The following is a 22,131-nucleotide window of genomic DNA, read 5'->3' as shown; positions in this document are numbered from 1 at the left end:
GAGCCTTTTCCAAAACAGTAAAACAAAAACAGGGCACTTAGAAGTATTATTCAAACTAACAGTAAAAGCAAGAGAGGACTGAGAAGGACATTCACAACAAACAAGACTGATGCCTCCCCAAGCTCCCAGCCAAGAATATTAATGAGCTGCTTTCCTTTAGGAAAATTAGTAAGTTTGAAGATTATATTGCTTTTGTTCAATGTGAAGTCACATGCCAGTGAGGCAACAACCATCAGCTAGTGATGCTCTCCACATTCCAGAGTCCTGGAAACTGGACAGTTCTGGAAACTGGACAGCCCTAGAGAACATGAAAGAGTCATGATCACCTGAATGAAGATCTCCACAAATATTTTACCATCATTTCTTAATTGATGGACACTCATAAAGTCAAGAGTTTGGCAGTATAGGAGTAGAGTTGTCTTCTCTAACTATAAGGCAATGCTCGGGCAGTACATGGGATGAGGCAAAAGTCAAGTAGATGATTCCATTTCATGGACAACATAGCACCAAACCTTCAAATTGCTATACTGCAGCTATCTAAGCTAAGAGGGAGGGAATCTTTGATGGTTATTTGTGTGTTTAAGTTTTCTATTCAACCCATCCATATTAAAAATTAACTCTTGGAGAGGCCGGCAGTGGCACGGTGGTTAAGGGCGCTGTACTCAGACGTGGCCTACCGCCATTTGAGTCCCAGACCTGGCAGCCCTCTTTCTCTCTCTCTCTCACACACACACTCTGTCCCTCTCTGGTCAAATTAAAATAAATTTAAATAAATAATATAAAGTTCAATAAAATTATTTAAAAAAATAATAATAAGCTCTTGGAACCATGGCATGGTGGTTAAGGCAACTGAATCCTTCAAGATTAACTGCATGCAGTTCCAGTCTTAGATCAGGTGGCTTGAAAAACATGCTGGGTACAAGTGTGTGCATGCCCCAGATCCCAAAAGGATGGAGAGGTAGAGGAGAAGGAATTGTGGCATGACCTTTCTCCATGAGGGGTAGAGGTTCTTTCTCATTTTCCCTCTCCCTCTCTCTATCTCTCTCTGGCAAGCATACACACACCTTATGGCAAAATAAAATAAAGTAAAATAAAATAATGGCAATAATGTTCTTCTCATATTATTGGGAAAAAAAAAAAAAAAAAAAAACCCTCTTGGCTCAGCTGCAGCAGTGCACAGTACTTGAGAGATTGAGGCCATATGGAAGGCCTGGCCCAGGTTTGATTTCTGGCTCGTCTTAAAGGCTGGGCACAATGGTGTGCACTTATAGTCCCGGTGATAAGGGGATACTGAGGCAGAAGGATGGTGAGCTCAAGTCTGACTTGGACAATACAGCAAGACCCTGTCAAAAAAAAAGCTGAGTGCAGTGGAGCATACCTCTAGTCTCAGCTGGAAGGCTGAGGAAGAAGTGTCAAAATGGCAAGACACTGTATTAATTTTAAAAAATAAGAGGGGTTAACAAGTGCCATGATGGTTAAAGTAATGCATCCCACATGGCCGACTCCAGATTTGGGTCCCAGACCTGGCAACTTGAAAAACATGTTAGGCACATGTGCATGCGTGCTCAAAATCCCAAGAGGAAAATGGAGGAGAAGGGATTGAAATATGGCCATCCTCTGGTGGGGGAAGGTGGGGAGAGTAATTTCTCACTTTCCCTCTTTCTGTCTCTCTGGTGAGTGCATGTGCCTGATAGCAAAAACTGAAAGGAAAAGGAAAGAAGAAAGAAAGAGAAAAAAGAATAAAGAAAAAGAAAAGGAAAAAAATGATTTATCTCATTTAATTTCCACATTTCTCTGAGGTAGAATTTATCTTCATTTTGCAAGTAAGGAAATGGGTTGAAAAGGGGAAAAATTTGGCCAAATTTAGACAACTCATGTGTGACAGAACTAAGTTTTACACCCAGACCTCTACCCCCAGGGTCTGGGCTTTCAACCATTCAATTTCTCTGCCTCCCATCAATGGAATTTTGTTTATAAACCACCTATCAAAGCATGTGATGCAGTTTAAAAGAGCAAAGGATGGATAGGTGAACTTCTTCACATAAAGTGATGAAGTTGCTCAGTGGAGGATCTTAGAGGTGGAGAGAAAACAAAGACTTCCAGGGCAGGAGGCTGCTTGGCACAGTTGAGGATTTAGGCATGTTATTATTGATTATAGTGCAAACCTGAACTATTCTGGGACCCTCTGGTATACTTCAAAGGCAACATGATTTTACAAAGCTTGTAGTCCAAGTGTGAGAAATAGACAGAAATTCGCCAAATCTGAAAGCAAGAAGCGGAATGATTTCAAAGCATGATGGTCCCATGGGAGTCCTCAGACCTAGGTAAAAGGTGGACCCTTTTACTTTTAGTTTACCCAAAGAAATAAAGTATGAATCCCATTGGTCACAGAGTTTTACAAGAGATGGCATTAAAAGCAAAGACCAAGTTTCCACCAAGACAGCCTGAAAGAGAGAAATATTTCCACTCAGGCAAGAAGGCAGGAGGGAGAAGCCAGAGGAAAGGTGTCCTGCATTGTCAGTGAGACAGAGATCAATTATACCTGTTCCATAGTCTGCATGTTGAATACAAATACCTGCCTCCCCAACCAAAGTCAGAAACAACAGAAAGGGAAGACTATTTCAAAAAAGAAAAGATGCAAATGAAATATGCAGTGATAATAGAACTCCACTAAAGAGTTCGCTGGAATCGCTGCAAGAGGGGCACCTCACAGCCAGCCCAAGCAGAAAAAGGAGAGCAGGCAGAAGGAGGGATGTAACAGCAGTGTCACTATCATCTGGCAACAACAAGGAACTGGAGAAACCATATTAGAGAAAGCCAGGGAGCAAAGTCACAGAAGTGCCTCTGACAGGTGGTGTCCTTAGGGGAGAGCGACAGGCCAAAGTACAAAGGAGAAAATGTTATGACTTAATGCCATTCACCCTCCAGACCAAAAGTCACACCATCACACCTAAGGAGGATTATAGATGCATAAAGTTTAGCACAGTTGTTCCTCTACTTCAAAAGTGAGCTCAGGCATTTGACTAAAATACATAGATATATATGCTAAAAAATGAAACATGCTATGACATTTAAATTTATTAGCTGACAAACATCGTGTTGTACCATCTGCCACTCTGTACTAAACTTCCTGTAACTAAAGATGCATAAACCCTGGAGAATAAGCATTAGGTAAAATAGATTCATTTTATATAATTGAACATAATTGTGCATGTAATGTTTTAACGTAATATTGCTCAGCAGCTGTGCAAATAATAGAAGGGTTATTCTACATAGACCATATGCTGGCAATGAGATATGAAGGCACCACCCGAACCAACCAGTGAACCCACAACCTCACTGTGATGATGTCTGACTTGCTTTGGAAAAAAAAGTCCAGGTTGAAGGCAGAGGCTGATGTAGAGCATTCCAGAACTAGAAGCAAATGCGCAACATTAACCCCTGGTTCCCACTGCAGAGGGCAGGGCTCTAGCTTCCTGACAGTCTTAGCTCACATCATCGCTCTCTGTTCCTGAGGTTGGCTTTTTCTACATGGTCTTTTTCCTTTCCCATAACCTTTATGATGCTTTCAATATTCTTCCTTTACAATCACGTATTCATCAGCCACAGGTGAACATACTTTCTCTTGCTTTATATTTTTCTTTAAAAGAACATGGCAAATGCTCTAGAAGCAGAATTCTAAATCCCTAAATAGCTATTGTTTACCACCTCATTAAACTTTTTCAAGTTTCTTCATGTAAGTGGTAAATTTTCTTCATTATATGGGTAGATGTAATAATCATTTCAGTTTCAGAGATGAGAAAACTGAGGCTGTTTTTCATTCAGCAACTGAATTCCTAGTATGAGACCACCTCATACGAGTCATCTGCTTTCCATGGTACAAACATGTAAGGCAGAGCTGAGAATTAGGGCATGATGCTTTGTTCTTTCATTAGTTCCTTGAATGGTTTCCTATTAAATGGCCTTGGACAAGATAGTAAATATGTGACTCATGTTCACAAAAATCAACTAAGTCCCATGTATTACACATACCTCTTTGATCAGTTAAACATTTAACCAAAATCAGTCCATAAATATCAAGTACTTGTATTTTGTTTGAGCCCGAATTCTATTCATTCTATTCTATCCTCTCCTTTAAAGCTTTATAGTCACTTTTTTTTTCTTCAAACCAGCTTGGCTACAGTGGCCATTCTGAGTCAGTTGAATAAGAGAAGTTGTACTTTTTTTTCAATATATTATGCTAAGAAGTGTCTTACCTGCAAGCTAACTATTGTAAATTGCTTTAGCCTCCACTGTATTATACATTTCACATTGTTCTGCCTATACTATTAAAGTTCGGTCTCTTGGAAAATATTATAAGGGAATTTAACTATACATAAATATTAATAGGTGCAATAAAATAAGAACAGCATTAAAGTATTTTAGTACTAAAAGTTAAATGTGTTGGAGCCTGAGGAGAATTTTTTACTTTTTCTTTTTGTAAATGACTAAACTCATAGAAGATGATGAAATGATAAAAATGAAAATAACAAAATACAAAAAAAAATTATTACAATATACTAAGAAGAGTTAGCGGCCTAGAAAGTCCCAGGATAACAAAGACGAGTCTAGAATTGAAACAAGTCATCACAACTGCTCAAATACTATTCTCCCCCATAATGTAATGACATTTTTACTAACATCCAGACAAATATAATAATCTCAAACTATTTTAAGGTTGAGAGAAGGTTATGAGAATGAGTTACCAGAGCCAATAAATATCAAACTACGGGCTGACATTTGGTCTCAAATCCCCAGTGTTTGCAAGAATTTCAGCACAGGTGGTAAGTACAATCGCCGTATGTTCAAGCTGGAGACATTTGCAGAATCAGAACCAAAAGATTGCCAACTTAAATGCATGTTCTTTTTGGTGAGGGAAGTATCTATTTTAAAATATAGTGAGAATAATTCAGCTTAATCCCAATTCACTTGAAAAACTGAAGATTAATCCAAACTGTCAAGTAGAGTTCTAATCACCAAGTTTCTTTTCTAAATTCATTCCAAAAGGATCAGTGTAATTTGGATAAGGGATTATGGTTAAAGATATAATTAAGTTAAAAAGAAAGATTTAGTAATACCTTAATCTCTCTGATCTTCAGTTTCTTTTTTAATGAATTGAGGAAGTAGAAGTTGGATTATATCTCTATAACAATTCTACAATTATCTGAAAACCATAAATAGCCAAACAGAACATAATCCTTCCAAGGTAGTTTACACATCTAGTTGGAAATGAAAAAATTGGTTAAAAAAACAAAGTCTCAGTCCTTTGTCCAATTAGTTTCAGGAGACTCTGCTACAAAAGCAAGCAGCAAATCCTGTCAAACCAACTTTCAAAACTGTCCAGTTTCCATTATCACTTCTTGCAACTCACTCTTTATCTAGTACCAGAACAATCCTGGTTGAAACATACTTTTGGAAATGGCTACCCATCCATGAGTCCCCTCCTTATCTTCATTCAACTCCTCCCTAGTCATAGTTGATTGGACACTTGATTCAAGTTGAGTCAATAAGAGCCTGCAACTCTGAAGTCTGAAAGTAGAATTCATAGCTCCAAATTATTCTCCACTTGTCACTTGATATAAGACCTATACATTTATTATTTATACAAGTAGCCACCTTCTATTACATGCATAAAGAAGAAAAAAAAAAGCCAATATCCAGATAGAGAAGCAGGTGATGCTGAGAGAGAGCAAGTGAGAGAACAAACTAGCAACTTGGTTTCTGATGACTTGTCGGTTACTTCTTCCAGGCATGCCTTGTGGCCCATTGCTCCATTAGATACTGTGTCCCCATATTATCTTTGCTAACCAGCAGCAACTTGAAGCCATTATTAGAGATGTACAGGCAACAGCATTCCTTAGGCTTTACCAGGTCCCATAATTGAGAAAGAGTTTTTCACTTTCCTTCTATTATATAATCAAGCACAAAGACCAATTTAAAAAATAGAATTTAGTTTAAACCACTTATACCCAGGAACATACATCAGAATCACCTGAGGAGGTTTGTAAGCATATTAACCTCCAGGCCTGGGTAAGACTACAGTGGAGCCGGGACCAAGTATTTCAAAAAGCACTGACGCTTCCTCCTCCAAATTTACTCATTGACTTTAGGTTGATTGAGGCACATGGTGTTTTTTGGGGCCACCATTTGGGGATGTGGGGAGCTTTCTTTGCAGATTTACTAGAAATAGCAAAGAACTTGTCCCTGGGCTTTTTTGGAGTCTGTCTTGGGTCATTTTTCCCCAGTGAAAGATTTCTTTTTTTTTTTTTTTCCCTCCATTTCTTCACTGTTTGGCTTCTTCCCTAGGCCTTTATTTGGAGTCTTGGGCTCTGCAGTTTATAAGGTCTCTAAAGTTGGCAAAATCTTTCTTTTCTTTCCACGAGGTGTGTTGGGACAAGAACTCTATTGTGGAGTTGTCTTTTCTGTGCCATGTTTTGGCATCTCTGCATTTCCATTAGTTCAGGTTTCTTCTGTAGGTACTACCTGTGGGATTTCACCTTCAGATTCATCTTTCACTTTAAATTGGACTTTCATTTGGCCAGTCTTTTTCTTCTCCTGTTTGCATTGGGATCTAGAATTACTTACTGGAGGAGCACTGCCAATTTTAGTTGCTAACAGCCATCTTTAGTTAGGACTGATGTAGCTTGCTACCCTCTTGGATTATCTTTTTTGTTTTTCTTCTCCTCCCCTTCCTCCTCTTCCTCTATTCTTTTTTTCTTCCCCTTCCTTTGCCTCCTCCATTTTTCATATTCTTTTCCTTGGTGTTTCTCCTTTGCCATTTTTTTGTCTTCTGAGTAGGAGTGGATATTCTCTTGGCTCCACCCTGACTGCTGACAAATGAGAAGATGGGAAGGGAAACAGGTTTCTCAGTTTTCACGAACAAGAGTTTCACTCTCTCCCTTTTCTCTGGCAATTTTCCTGAAAGTCTTTTTGTGACAAGAACATCATTTTCAACCTTGTGCTGGACCTGCATTCTAATGTGACAAATGTGTCAAGTACTGCAAGAACCACTTTTTGAGATGTTTAAGATGGTTCTGCCTATAGAATTGCTGATCTCTTTTGATAACTTATTGGCCAGAAGGCTCACAGTTACTGGAACATTCTTTGATAGAAATGTCTCCCAACATGTGATGGTAAAATCTACCTAAACCTTTCATTAATAAGGAAGAAGTCAAAACTACTTAGGAAGTGAAGCTTGGCTGCATGGATTTTATGTTCCTTTTTAAATCTGAAAAGGAATAATCTGAGAGATGATTTTAATTCCATGCTTGTTCAAAAGCCTTCTATAGAAACGTTACCTCTTTTCAGGAGTCGAATTGGGTACATTGGTAAATAAAGTGGGTAAAGAAAAAATTTCTGCTGGGACCAGCAGTTAACGTAATGGCTGTCGCTGGACTCCCACGCAGTTGACCGCAGTTCGAGTCCCGGACCCGGTGGCTTAATCTCATGCCAGGCACGTGTGTGTGCGTGCCCAAGATCCTGAGAGGAGAACGGAGGAAAAGGGAATGTGGCATGGCTCTTTGCTAACCAGCAGCAACTTGAAGCCATTATTAGAGATGTACAGGCAACAGCATTCCTTAGGCTTTACCAGGTCCCCTAATTGAGAAAGAGTTTTTCACTTTCCTTCTATTATATAATCAAGCACAAAGACCAATTTAAAAAATAGAATTTAGTTTAAACCACTTATACCCAGGAACATACATCAGAATCACCTGAGGAGGTTTGTAAGCATATTAACCTCCAGGCCTGGGTAAGACTACAGTGGAGCCGGGACCAAGTATTTCAAAAAGCACTGACGCTTCCTCCTCCAAATTTACTCATTGACTTTAGGTTGATTGAGGCACATGGTGTTTTTTGGGGCCACCATTTGGGGATGTGGGGAGCTTTCTTTGCAGATTTACTAGAAATAGCAAAGAACTTGTCCCTGGGCTTTTTTGGAGTCTGTCTTGGGTCATTTTTCCCCAGTGAAAGATTTCTTTTTTTTTTTTTTTTCCTCCATTTCTTCACTGTTTGGCTTCTTCCCTAGGCCTTTATTTGGAGTCTTGGGCTCTGCAGTTTATAAGGTCTCTAAAGTTGGCAAAATCTTTCTTTTCTTTCCACGAGGTGTGTTGGGACAAGAACTCTATTGTGGAGTTGTCTTTTCTGTGCCATGTTTTGGCATCTCTGCATTTCCATTAGTTCAGGTTTCTTCTGTAGGTACTACCTGTGGGATTTCACCTTCAGATTCATCTTTCACTTTAAATTGGACTTTCATTTGGCCAGTCTTTTTCTTCTCCTGTTTGCATTGGGATCTAGAATTACTTACTGGAGGAGCACTGCCAATTTTAGTTGCTAACAGCCATCTTTAGTTAGGACTGATGTAGCTTGCTACCCTCTTGGATTATCTTTTTTGTTTTTCTTCTCCTCCCCTTCCTCCTCTTCCTCTATTCTTTTTTTCTTCCCCTTCCTTTGCCTCCTCCATTTTTCATATTCTTTTCCTTGGTGTTTCTCCTTTGCCATTTTTTTGTCTTCTGAGTAGGAGTGGATATTCTCTTGGCTCCACCCTGACTGCTGACAAATGAGAAGATGGGAAGGGAAACAGGTTTCTCAGTTTTCACGAACAAGAGTTTCACTCTCTCCCTTTTCTCTGGCAATTTTCCTGAAAGTCTTTTTGTGACAAGAACATCATTTTCAACCATGTGCTGGACCTGCATTCTAATGTGACAAATGTGTCAAGTACTGCAAGAACCACTTTTTGAGATGTTTAAGATGGTTCTGCCTATAGAATTGCTGATCTCTTTTGATAACTTATTGGCCAGAAGGCTCACAGTTACTGGAACATTCTTTGATAGAAATGTCTCCCAACATGTGATGGTAAAATCTACCTAAACCTTTCATTAATAAGGAAGAAGTCAAAACTACTTAGGAAGTGAAGCTTGGCTGCATGGATTTTATGTTCCTTTTTAAATCTGAAAAGGAATAATCTGAGAGATGATTTTAATTCCATGCTTGTTCAAAAGCCTTCTATAGAAACGTTACCTCTTTTCAGGAGTCGAATTGGGTACATTGGTAAATAAAGTGGGTAAAGAAAAAATTTCTGCTGGGACCAGCAGTTAACGTAATGGCTGTCGCTGGACTCCCACGCAGTTGACCGCAGTTCGAGTCCCGGACCCGGTGGCTTAATCTCATGCCAGGCACGTGTGTGTGCGTGCCCAAGATCCTGAGAGGAGAACGGAGGAAAAGGGAATGTGGCATGGCCATTCCCCCTGGAGGGGGATTTCTTGCTTTCTATCTCTCTGTCTCTGTCTGTCTGGTGAGCACACATGCCCTATAGCAAAAACCTCTCAATAAATAAATAAATAAATAAATAAATAAATAAGTAAAATTTAAAAAAAAATCTGCTAAATCTGTTCAAATACCATCAGGCAAGGGCAATCTGACCTTCAGTTCTTTACTAGGAATTTTCTCCATACCGCAATCCTTTCTCCTCCAGTCTCCACTCAGGATTCTGGGCACACATGCACATATTCCTGGCATGAATTTTAAACCACCAGGCCCAGGTCTAGAACCTCAGTTGACTCCATGGGTGTCCAGCAATGTAACCATTATGCCATGTGCATCCCCACTGCCTTTCTTATCTGCCCTTCAAAGAACTGTTCCAGTGAGGTGGGGACCATAGGAGTTGAGGGGGAGACTGCAGCCCTGCCAAAGTGGTCGCTGAGGTGGAAGTGGAGTCCTTCATGTTGTTCTTCCCTTGTGCAGATACACATGCAGGACCCTGGAGCCAGAAGTAGGGGCAAGAAAAATCTAATCCCTACATTAATTTTTTTACTCCATATCTCTCACAGTGACTCTGCTTCCCTGATAGAACACCAATTAGTACATGAAGGATCTGCTATTAGACCATGTGTTTCCTGCAATTACTAGCTGTGTGACCTCAAGAAAATCACTTATTTAAGCTTAAAAATTTTGTCATTTGTGAATGGGGATAATAATTTCCACATTATAGACCTCTTTGAAGGAGAAATATATTGAAGGATGTACTAAAAAAAGGGATATATGTAAAATGTGTAGCTTATAACATTGTACCTTTATCATCATTGTCATCATCACCATTTCATTTATTCAAATAAACCTATATTTTAAATATACCATATGCTACAAGATGAAATTATTAATGAAAAGTTATAACGGTTGGCATGTTCTTCTGGAAGATTCATTAGGAAATAGAATTTAGGTGCTATTGTTTTTGCTTTATCTTAATTCAAAGTCAGCTATATCCTGGCAAGTGATACAACATCCCAACATGGTAGCTTTTTTATAAAATTATTTTATTTAACTTTATTTATTTATTTATTTTTATTTTACCAGAGAGAAAGAGAGAAAGGAAAAGTATGAAAGCAAGCTGCCAGGTCTGGTACTCAAACCGTGGTCAGCCATGTGGGAGTCCAACACTTTAACCACCACATCACCTGCCAGCCCTCCAACATAGCAGCTTTTTAACACTTAGAAAGATCTCATTTTAAAGACCAGCAGATGGTGTAATGATTATGCCGCTGGACTTCCACATAGTCAACCGCAGTTTGAGTCCCAGATCTGGCAACTTAAAACTCACAACAGGCCCCTGTGCATACGAGCCCAAAATCCTGAGAGGGGAATGAAGAAGAAGGGATTATGGAGTGCCCATCCCCTCTAGGAGGTGATTTCTCACTTCTATCTCTTTGTCTATCTCTGTCTCTCTAGCAAGCACATACACCCTATAGCAAAAATCTCTCAAAAAAAAAAAAAAAAGACCTCATTTAGAAAGTTAAGATGAAATGGTAATTATGCTGTACTATGACTTCTAACAAGTGTTTTATCTTTTTGCTGTTCTTCCTTAATTTTTCACGTTATCAGGACTGCATTGTGGCATCTGAGGCCAAGGAAAGGAGGCCAAGGAAATAATAGCAAAAAGTGCTTATATGACAATCTGGAGTGTGAAGCAACAGCAACAAGCACAGTATTAGGAGGGTTCAGCCAAAGGGCAATGTTCAACCCAGGAATGTGCTAATGGGTGGTCAAGACTTTGTTGTTGGTGGCAGATGGACCAGTCATTTCAGACATTGCCTCCAAGGGAGTTAACAACACACCCTGTGTTACTCTAACCAGTGAGGTAGTGTTTGTGCAGTTCCTTTTGAAGAAAGTGTTATCCTGGCAAGGCTGCAACTCCACGGAGGATATCCTCTATTTTTAAGCTCATGAATTTCACTTTCCTAGCGTGACAAAAGGTTCTGTATTGGATGACACATGAATGTGGGATGATTACACAGGAACCATCGGAGAGACAAGACTGTCTGCTCTTATTAGATTTGATGGCTAGGCAAGACATATGCTGCTGATCTATAAAAGCTATCAGGACAAGAAAGCTTTAAATTGGGTTAAGGTGACTTAAGACAGAATTTGAGATGCCAGTTGCTTAGGAAATGAAATTGTGCCAATGTCCCCACCAGGGAAAGAAGGAGAAGCAGGTGCTTGAACCACAGAGACACTCCACAGCACATATCTGAAGGTCATGCAGTAAGCAGAAATCCAATATGAAGAGAAAGGTGCAGGACAGAGTGAGAAGGTAAGCAGAGATTAAAGTCTGTGTTACCCTAAGAGGAAGGAGTCTTTTACCGTGTAACGTGGTAAAGCCACCAAGCCACTCCAGACACATTCTAGGGAGAGGAGTACAATATGCTGCTGCAGTGAAGATAGGAAATAAATTAGGGAATTACCTCATTCAGCAAACAGGTACTAGGGTCTAACTATGTGCAAAGCACCACATTCAGCCTTGTTAGGACCATCATGACTAAGACTCCTATATAGAAATAAGTCTCAAGGGATTCAAAATAAAGGTCAAACTTTCACTCAAAAAAGATAACTTGAATGCATTCTAGCAAAAACAGAGATTTTAGAGTCTTATATGACATAAAAGGGCTAATTTAGATCTGAAAGCACAAAGAGAAATTGTAATAAATATGCAATTTCTAGCACAAAATTTTACTCTAGCTCTTCCAGGTGGCTGGCTTTAGGTAGATCTGTATCCCTGAGGATCTCCAAAGTTGATTTATACCCTAGTTGGGAAGACATTTTCTCCAGAAACTTTCTCAGCAATTTATATCAGCCATCCAGTCACAGCATTGGATTGAGCTACCTGCCTCAAAAATGTGATGCCTCCATGAACAATCAGCTTTGTGTGAGTTCACCTTCAGTTTCCTCTACTAAGACATGAATCCTGGCTTGAACTGTGTGACCCTGAACAGCCAGGACCAGAACAGTTTCAGAACACTCTGAGAAAACACTTTGATGTTACATTTGCAGGTCAATTGGAAACACAGCACTGTAGCATGTCTAGTGACAAAAGTGTCTCTCCACACTCTATGACAAAACACACACTGCTCAACAAACAAACCCTCTCCCACCTCCTTGTAACCTTGAACAGGACCTTCTGAAAGATTTCTTTGCTACATGTCCATTCTATTTTTTTAAAAGAATTACTTTATTTAACTTTATTTATTTATTCATTATTTTACTTTAATTTGACCAGAGAGGGATACAGTGAGAGAGAGAGAAAGTGAGAAAGCAGACTGCCAGATCCAGGACTCAGACTATGGTCAGCCATGTGGGAATTCAGTGCCCTTAACCACCACACCATCTGCTGGCCCCATCCATTCTATTTTTAAAAAATAATAGATAAACTTTATATTTTAATAGTTAAAATATAATCATTTTTAAAAATGTTATTTAAAAAGTTGATTTTCGAGTCAGTCCATCACCTGGATCCCACATGGCCTACCTCATAGTTGGAGTCTCAGCCATTTGAAAAACACCTCAGGTGCATGTACATGCGTGCCCAAAATCCTGAAAGGAGGAAGAAATGGAAAAGAAGAGATTGTGGTGTGGCCAGACTCTATATCAAGTGTGATTTCTTGCTTTCCCTTTCTTTCTGTTTTTTTTTTAAGAGATATTTTTTCTATAGGGCACATGTGCTCACCAGAGAGACAGAGAGAGAAGGAGAGAAACAAAGCGAGAGAACACCCTTTCAGGGAAGATGATCATGCTGAAATCCCTTCTGTTCAATTCTCCTCTTAGGATTTTGGGAATGTGCACACACATACCCAGCATGAATTTTAAGACACCGGGTCCAGGACTCAAATCGTGGTTAACTGCATGGAAGACCAGTGATGTAACCATTACACCGTCTGCTGATTCCTCCTTCTCTTTCTTTCTGTGGTGAGTACAGGTACCCTCTGTCAAAAAACAAAGACAATTCTCTCTACAGCCTAAAAAAATTATTCTTAGTAAATGTATATATTTTGTTCCAGTATATTACCACATGAAATTTGTTGTGTGTGTTTTACCATCATTACGATTTTCACATAGATTTTTAAAATATTTATTTATTGTCATAGGGCTTGTATGCTCACCAGAGAGAGAGAGAGAGAAAGAGAAAGAGACCGAGAGAGAGAAAGAGACTGAGAGAGAGAAAGAGACTGAGAGAGAGAAAATAAGAAAGCAAGCCACCAGGTCTGGGACTTGAACCACTGTCGGCAAAGTGAAAGTCCAGCACCTTAGCCACCATGCCACCTGATGGCCCCCTTCATGTATATTTTTAGAATCTGGTTTCATTAAGTTCTCATTAGAGCAAAAATAATTGACCCTATTTTCACATCATCTTAATTTGAATCATTTTTTCATATCTTGCAAAATATTCCATTGCTATTTTCCATTTAGAAAATTCCAGATCTAAATATTAAATGGCTACATGGGAATATCATTAGGAATTATTTTTCTGTTACATGTGTCTAGTGTTTTATGATGGTGTTATTTTTACTGTTCTTTCAGTATTAGTTCTCTGCCCCTACCTTTTTTCCCTCTATTAATCCCTTCTTTCTTCTCTTGCTTTTTACAATTTACATTTTTCTGTGGGAAAAGTGACCACCATTGGAACAGCTCAACTGAAGCTCAGTCTCAAGACTGCAGAGATTTGTAATTGAAAACATAAAAACATTTCAATCTTTCATGATGTTGGGGAAATAAACTTGGATAACCCAAAATATTAAATATTTCCTTCAACCTTGGTGCCACAGTGAAGTGACAGATGACATTTATACTCAGTTCAGCACTCCACAGTTGAGGACATAGAACTAAGCCTCACTATGAAGTTTATCATTCTTAAAGAGAGAATTCATCTTTTCCTCCTGGATGGATTTAAACTTTGGATTTAGCTCCTCAATTCTACCATTATTTGTTTATAGATATTAATGACCCAAGTAGAGTGATTCATCCATTCGTAAAAATATGGAGCAAGACAGAATAAATGGGTTGAGCAACAATATACCACACTGAATGAGAAAAACAGACTTTCTCTCTCTCACACACACACACATAGTCATATACTTGTTGAAAATGATGAATATGGTATTATTCTTGATTTGATTGTCACACACTCTGTGCATGCTTTGAAAAATCCATGCTGTGCCCCATAAGATGTACAATAGTTAAATATAAATAAGAAATTATAAAATAAAATAAAACAATGGGGAAAATAACTTTGAATCCACTTTAAAAAAATGCCAGTTCCTTCTCCAGTCCCATGGCCTGTAAGGGATACTGAGGTAGGGCTAGTCACTGACCCCAGCCCCAGCTTCAGCTCCAGCCCCAGCCCAGCATCCTCACCCCAGAGCCCACCTCTGTCAGAAAGGACAGCCCTCAGCTCTCTATCAGAGCCCAGTTCCATCTTCAGTCCCCTGACCTATAAGGGACACTGAGGCAGGGCCAGTCACTGGCCCCAGGCCCAGCCCAGCTCCCTTACCCCAGAGTCCCCATCTGTCAGAAAGTATTGTGAGGCCCCCTGGTATCCTCTCTTTTACTGAAGCATCTGCAAGAAAGGAGAAACTGCTCTTCAGACACTTGAATAGAAGACTCCTCCTGTGGAGACCACATAGCTAAACACAGCAGAAGAGAGACTTGGTCACACATCAGTCCACAGCAAAAAGGAAGAACACTTGTTCCCAGTCAAAGAAACATCCTCCAAAAAGGTATCCAAAAGTGAATACATCACCCAATGGCTAGAAGTAGAAGAAGAGCCTCAGGTCTGAATAAACCAGAAAATATATCTCCATCAAAAGAACACAATAACTCTCCTCCATCTCTTGAAAAAAAAAATCATAAAAAGTTACCAAAATGTCAGAGAAAAAATTTAGAACATTCATGGTGACAAAACTCTATGAGTTGGAACAGAAAAGAGACAATAAACTACAGGAGTTTAGGAAGTCCTTCCACAATATGAAAGGAGAAATGGACACTATAAGAAAGAATCAGATGGAACTATTAGAGGTGAAGTCTGTAATACAGGAAACTTTCTTGAAAGTATTAAAAGTCGACTAGACCATGCTGAGGATTAAATCTCCAACATAGAAGATAAAACCTCAAACCTAGGAAAAAAAAAAAAACACCAAAATGATACAGAAAACAAAACAAAACAAAACAAAAGGAAAATATATGAGAAATACTGGATTTGATTAAACGCCCAAACATCCACATAATTGATATAACAGAAGGTGAAGAAACTAATAAGGATATGGAAATTCTATTCCATGAAATCTTGGAAGAAAACTTCCCAAGTCTAGAGAAACACTCACACATCCAAACCCAAGAAATACAAAGGACCCCATATAGAATCAATCCAAGAAGATCTTCCCCAAGTCACATCTTAGCCAGACTGGCCAAGACCACAGATAAAGACAAGATACTAAAACTGGCAAGAGAGAAATGACAAGTTACTTACAAAGGTCATCACATCAGGCTAACACCGGTCCTTTCAATGGAAACAATGCAAGCAAGGAAAGAATGGAAAGGAAGACATAGTAAAAGTGTTAAGAAAGAAACAATTTCAACCAAGACTATTATATCCAGCAAGATTATCCTTCATATGGGAAAAAAAAGGTTAAAATCTTCTCAAACAAAACCTGAAAGAATTTGCCAACACTAAATGAGCTCTTCAAGACACTCTGGAGAGGGACCAAGAGTTGGTGTAATGGCTATGTTGCTGGACTCCCATGTAATCGACTGCAGTTCCAGTCCCGGACCCAGTGACTTAAACTCACGCCGGGCATGTAGGCATGTGTACTCAAGATCCCAAGAGGAGAATGGAGAAGAAGGGATTGCGGTTTGGCCATGCCCCCACGGGGGCAGGCGGTTCATTGCTTTCTGTCTCTCTGTCTTTCTGGTGAGCACTCACACTCTATAGCAAAAACCTCTCAAAAAAAAAAAAAAAAAAAGAAGAGGAAGAAGAAGAAGAAACTCTGAAAAGAGTCCTATTCCAGGAAAACTAAAAAGTAAACAGCCAGAAATAAGGGAATAAAAGGCAACCATGACAATGGCCAACTTAAAGGTAGAGACAAGTCCAGAAATATCTGTAATAATATTGAATGTTAATGGATTAAATTCTCCAATCAAGAGACACAGACTGGCTGGCTGGATAAAAAATAAATTAAAAAAAAAAACAGAAATCTTCTATCTGTTGCCTAAAAGAAACACATCTCATGGATAAAGACAAATATAGACTAAAAGTGAAGGGCTTGGAAAAAAGTATTCAATACATATGAAAAACAAAAAAGAGCTGGAGTCACGATACTAATTTCTGACAAAACAGGGTTTAAAACAAAAACTGTTTGAAGAGACAAGGTCACTACATTATAGTAAAAGGGTTAATCCATCAAGAAGATATAATGCTCATAAATACCTATGCACCTAACACAGAAACACCCAAATACGCGGAGGAAAGACTGTTAGATTTAAAAGGAGAGATAGACTGCAACACATTAATTGTTGGAAACCTCAACACCCCACTATCTCCTCTGGACAGATGATTTAGACAAAAAATAAGTAAAGAGATAAATTATCTAAATGATACCATAAATCAAGTGGATGTAACAGAAATCTATAGAACTTTCTACCCCAAAACCATGAGATATATTTTTTCTTCCCCCACATGGAACCTTTTCGAAGACTGACCACATGACAGGGCACAAAGTAAGCCTCTACAGATTCAAAGGCATAAAAACTATATCCAGAATCCTTGACCATGATGGAATTAAACTTGATTTTAATTTCAAGAGAAATCCTCAAAAATACACAAATACATGGAAACTAAATAACCTACTCCTGAATGACTTTACAACTACTGAAGAAATAAAGACTGAAATAAAAAGATTCATGGAAGCCAATGACAATGAGGACATGAGTTTCCATAATCTTTGGGACACTGCAAAAGCAGTCATAAGAGAGAAGTTCATAGCAACTAGTGCGTATAAGAAAATGGAAAGAAGACAAATGGATCACCTAACATTGTGCCTCAGAGAATTGGAAAAGCAACCGCAAAAAAATCCCAAAAACTCCAGGAGAAAGGAAATAATAAAGATCCAAGCAGAAATAAATGAAATAGAAAATAAACAAACTATACATAGAATAAATGAAAGTAAAATCTGGTTCTTTGAAAAGATAAACAAAATTGATACACCACTAGTGAGACTTATTAAGAAAAAGAGAGAAAGGAACCAGGTAAATCAAATTTGCAATGAAGCTGGCAATGTAACAACAGACATAATAGAAATACAAAACATCATGAAAGGATTCTATGAACAGCTATATGCCAAAAAAACAAGAAAATCTAGATGAGATGGACAAATTCCTAGACACATATAATCTACCTAGATTGAGCCAGGAGGATATAGAAAGTCAGAATAGACCCATAACAAGCCAGAAAATTGAATCAGTAATAAATAACCTCCCAACAAAGAAAAACCCTCATCCTGATGGCTAGACCTCTGAATTCTACAAAACTTTTAAAGAAGAATTAACCCCCATTCTACTCAAGTTATTTCAAACAGTTCAAAAGGGTGAAACTCTCCCAAATTCATTCTATGAAGGCTCCATCTGCCTTATTCTTAAAATAGATAAGGACAGGACAAGGAAGGAAAACTATAAACCAATATCTCTGATGAATATAGATGAAAAAGTTCTCAAGATACTAGCAAATCGTATCCAACAACATATAAAAAAGATTATACATCAGAACCAGGTAGGCTTTATTCCAGGGATGCAAGGGTGGTTCAACATATATAAAAAGAAAGAGAAAAAAATATGATAATATCAATTGATGCAGAAAAAGCATTAATAAGATACAACATCCCTTCATGATCAAGACTTTCAGCAAAATCGGCATAGAAGGGTCATTCCTCAACACAATAAAAGCTATCTATGAAAAATCCATAGCGAACATCATCCTGAATGGAGAAAAGATGAAAGTTTTCCCACTAAAAACGGGTACAAGACAAGGATGCCCATTTTCTCCACACCTTTTCAATATAGTACTGGAAGTCCTCGCCAATGCAATCAGAAAAAAGAAGAAAAAAATAAAAAACATTCCAATGGTAAAAGAAGAGGTGAAACGATCTCTTTTTGCAGATGACATGATTGTATACATAAAAGATCCAATGGTATCCATGAAAAAAATTCCTGGAAGTAATAGATGAATACAGTAAAGTTGCAGGATACAAAATCAACATTTAGAAATCTATAGAATTTTTGTATATGAACAGCAGGCAGAAAGAGATAGAACTGAAAAAAGTAATTCTATTTACCATAGCCACCAAAAGTGTAAGATACCTAGGAACAAAGGAAGTTAAAGACCTCCACAAGGAAAACTACGAGAAGCTAAAAAAAGAAATTGAAAATGACACAAAAAAGTGGAAGGAGGGAACCAGCAGTTGGCATAATGGCTATGTTGCTGGACTCCCACATAGTCGACCGCGGTTAGCGTCCGGGACCCGGTGGCTTAAAACTCACGCCAGGCGCGCGTGCGTGCGTGCCCAAGATCCCGAGAGCAGAATGGAGGAGAAGGGATTGCAGCATGATCATCTCCCCTGGGGGGTGATTTCTCGCTTTCTGTCTCTATGTCTCTCTCTGTCTGTCTGGCGAGCGCACGCGCCCTATAGCAAAAACCTCTAAAAAAAAAAAAAGAAAGAAAAAAGTGGAAGGACATCTCATGTTCCTGGATTGGAAGAATTAATATAATCAAAATGGCAATTCTACTCAAATTAGTCAACATATTTAATGAGATCCCAATCGAAGTGCCAGAGACATTTTTCACAGACCTAGAAAAGACAATCATGCAATTTGTTTGGAATCATAAAATACCTTGTATTGCCAAAGCAATCCTGCACAAGAAGAGTGGAGTGGGCAGCATCTCACTCTCTAACCCAAAAATATACTACAAAGCTGTGGTAATCAGAACAGCATGGTATTGGCACAGAAAAAAGACAGGTAGACCAATGGAACAGAATAGAGTCCCCAGAAATAAACTCCCAAACATACAGCCAATTGACTTTTGACAAAGGGTACCATTTAATCAAGTGGGAAAAGGAAAACCTCTTTAGCAAATGGCACTGGAGAAACTGGGTATCCACTTGCAGAAAGATGAATCTGAACACCTACCTCTCACCATTGACAAAAATGAACTCAAAGTGAATCAAAGATCTAAACCTAAATCCTCAAACTATAAAACTGCTGCTGGAAAACACTGGGGAAACTCTGGGAGACACTGGGGTAGGCAAAAACTTCTTAATAAAGCCCCCAAAGCACAGTCAATAATCCCAAAAATAGACAAGTAGGATTACAACAGATTAAGAAGGTTCTGCGTAGCAAAAGACACAATAATTAGTGTGAATCAGCAACTTGCTGAATGGGAAAATATTTTTGTAAACCATGCATCAGATAAGGCACTGATAACCAGAATACAGAAGGAACTCAAGCAGCTGTCCTGAAAAAGGATGATCAGCCCTATTAGAAGATGGGAGAATGAGTTGGAAAAAAAAAAAAAACACTCTCTAAGGAAGACATACAAATAGCCAAAAGGGATATGAAAAAATGCTCAACATCCCTCATTGTAAGGGAGATGCAGATCAAAACCATATGAGATACCACCTAACTCCAGTCAGAATGATTACGATAAGGGGATTTGGTGAAAGGGGAACTCTCCTGCACTGCTGGTGGGAATGTAAATTGGTCCAGCCACGGTGGCGAACAATTTGGAAATTCCTCAAAGATCTACAACTAGAACGACCATATGACCCAGCAATCCCACTCCATGGTATCTACCCAAAAAACAGTAGAATTCTTAATTGGAAAAGTGCTAGCACATTGATGTTTATTATGGCATTATTCACAATTGCTAAGACATGGAACCAACCCAAATGCCCATGAACAGATGAATGGATTGAAAAAGTGTGGCATATATACTCTATGGAATACTACTCAGCAATAAAAAACAAGACCCTAGCTCTTGACAAAAAGTGGATGAATATGGAAGATTTACTGCTGAGTGAAGCAAGCCAGGCTAAGAAGGAGAGACATTGTATGTTCCCACTTAATATATACCAAGTATCTGCACTCTGTGACTGAAACTCAATGACTAAAGGATATAGAAACATATTAAGTGGCTATAAATACCAGATACAGTGTAGGAAGAGGGAGGGTGAAGTAGAGAATAAGGAAGGACATTAAGGAGAAAAATACAGAGGCAAGTTATTTGGGACAAAGAAATGGGTTATTATTTATTGGAGATAATTCTATAGTATTGTTAACTGGACTGGTGGGAAATGTACACATGTTGGAATACTCGCTTTGCAAGCTAAGTAACATGTCATTGAATGTATAAAAGAAATTGAAATTAAACAATTGAAAAAAACATACAAAGCACTGTGTACAAGACATGGAGCCTAGTACAGAGTAGGCAACTGTGAACGTTGAAATAAAAGACCCATAAACAAATATTCATTTAGTGTCGACTATGAGGAACTGGATTGGGACTAGATTATATCACATTGTATTTTTTCTTAGAAAAAATATAGAATTGGTTCTTGCCAAATACAAAATAACAGACTTGAGCTTTATTATCTAGTAAATGTGGTCTTACATCTATCTCCTTTGTACAATAAGAAAAATACCTACTTCAATCCTTTCTCTTTGTGTCTATGTGTAATAGAGCCAATAATTTAAGCCCAGTTGGTAAAGTAAAATATCTTGAGCAAAATTTAGACTAGGGAGGCACTATTAAACAGCAAGCCATAAAATAACTATAAACCTGTTTATGAACTACCTTGAAAGTAATTTCAGGATAGTAGAGAAGGAACCGATTACCAGGAACAATAGCTGCCAGGATCTTTCACACCAGTTCCTTATAAATGGAAGTCACCTTAGCAATCTTCACCAGCCTACCACTGAGAAAAAAAATAACTCATAATCAAAGATTTATAATGTCTACTTGAAGGTGACCTGGGATAAAATTTGCTACGTTTAACATCCAACTTCTCTAGATTAGTAATCATTGTGACACAATGGATTCTACCAGCTTATCTTAAATTGCCTTTCAAGCCGCAGCAAGTAAACGGTCTTTCAGTTCTCAAGGCCAGTTTTAGTCAAAATCACAGTGGTCCCTATTTTTTGACTAACAGAAGGTTTAGAGGGTTCCTAAGTCATACTCCCCAAATTTTAAGGATTTAGGTAATGTCAGAGTTCAAATGAAGGTATATACATATTAATACATATTACACTGTTATATACATATTAATACATTGGGACAGATGTCCAATAATTTTATCACTATATTTCTCAAGATGGCAGCAGGACTTGCCACAAGTCTATCATGTAGGTGATGAGGCTTTTGACCAAAGTGAGCTTCAGGGGCTACTTCTCAATATCCCTAACTATAAGAAGGGAAAAGATCAAAGTCCCCTCATATCTTTCACAGCCACCATTTCCAAGACCTCTTCAGATAGAAAATATCTCCTCCAACATTCCAATGGTTTATATTGAAGCAGTCCCCTAACAGCCAATCATTTCATTTCCTCAGAATTCAGTAAGATATACTTCTCAACTAAACATAGTATTGGCTGGGTTTTCTCTTTGTTCATAATCATGGCAGAAAATTTAAAATATATGTTTTGAATTTATGTAAGTACACCATCATCATGCTGTAATAGAGTAAAACATTGGAACTTCATCACTTAATCTTCTGTATTAAAGCAG

The 22,131-nt window shown here is 38.4% G+C and overlaps 1 pseudogene; it reads right to left on the bottom strand.

Moving 5' to 3' along the window:
- Window positions 1-207: 207 nt before the first annotated feature.
- Window positions 208-22,131, bottom strand: part of LOC102499673 (uncharacterized) — a 40,204-nt pseudogene continuing 18,280 nt past the window's right edge.

This window comes from Tupaia chinensis, unplaced genomic scaffold, assembly GCF_000334495.1.
Source record: "Tupaia chinensis unplaced genomic scaffold, TupChi_1.0 Scaffold000093_1, whole genome shotgun sequence".
Lineage (NCBI taxonomy): Eukaryota > Metazoa > Chordata > Mammalia > Scandentia > Tupaiidae > Tupaia > Tupaia belangeri.
The sequence above is the reverse complement of the archived record's forward strand: the minus strand, read 5'-3'. Positions and strand labels throughout refer to the sequence as shown.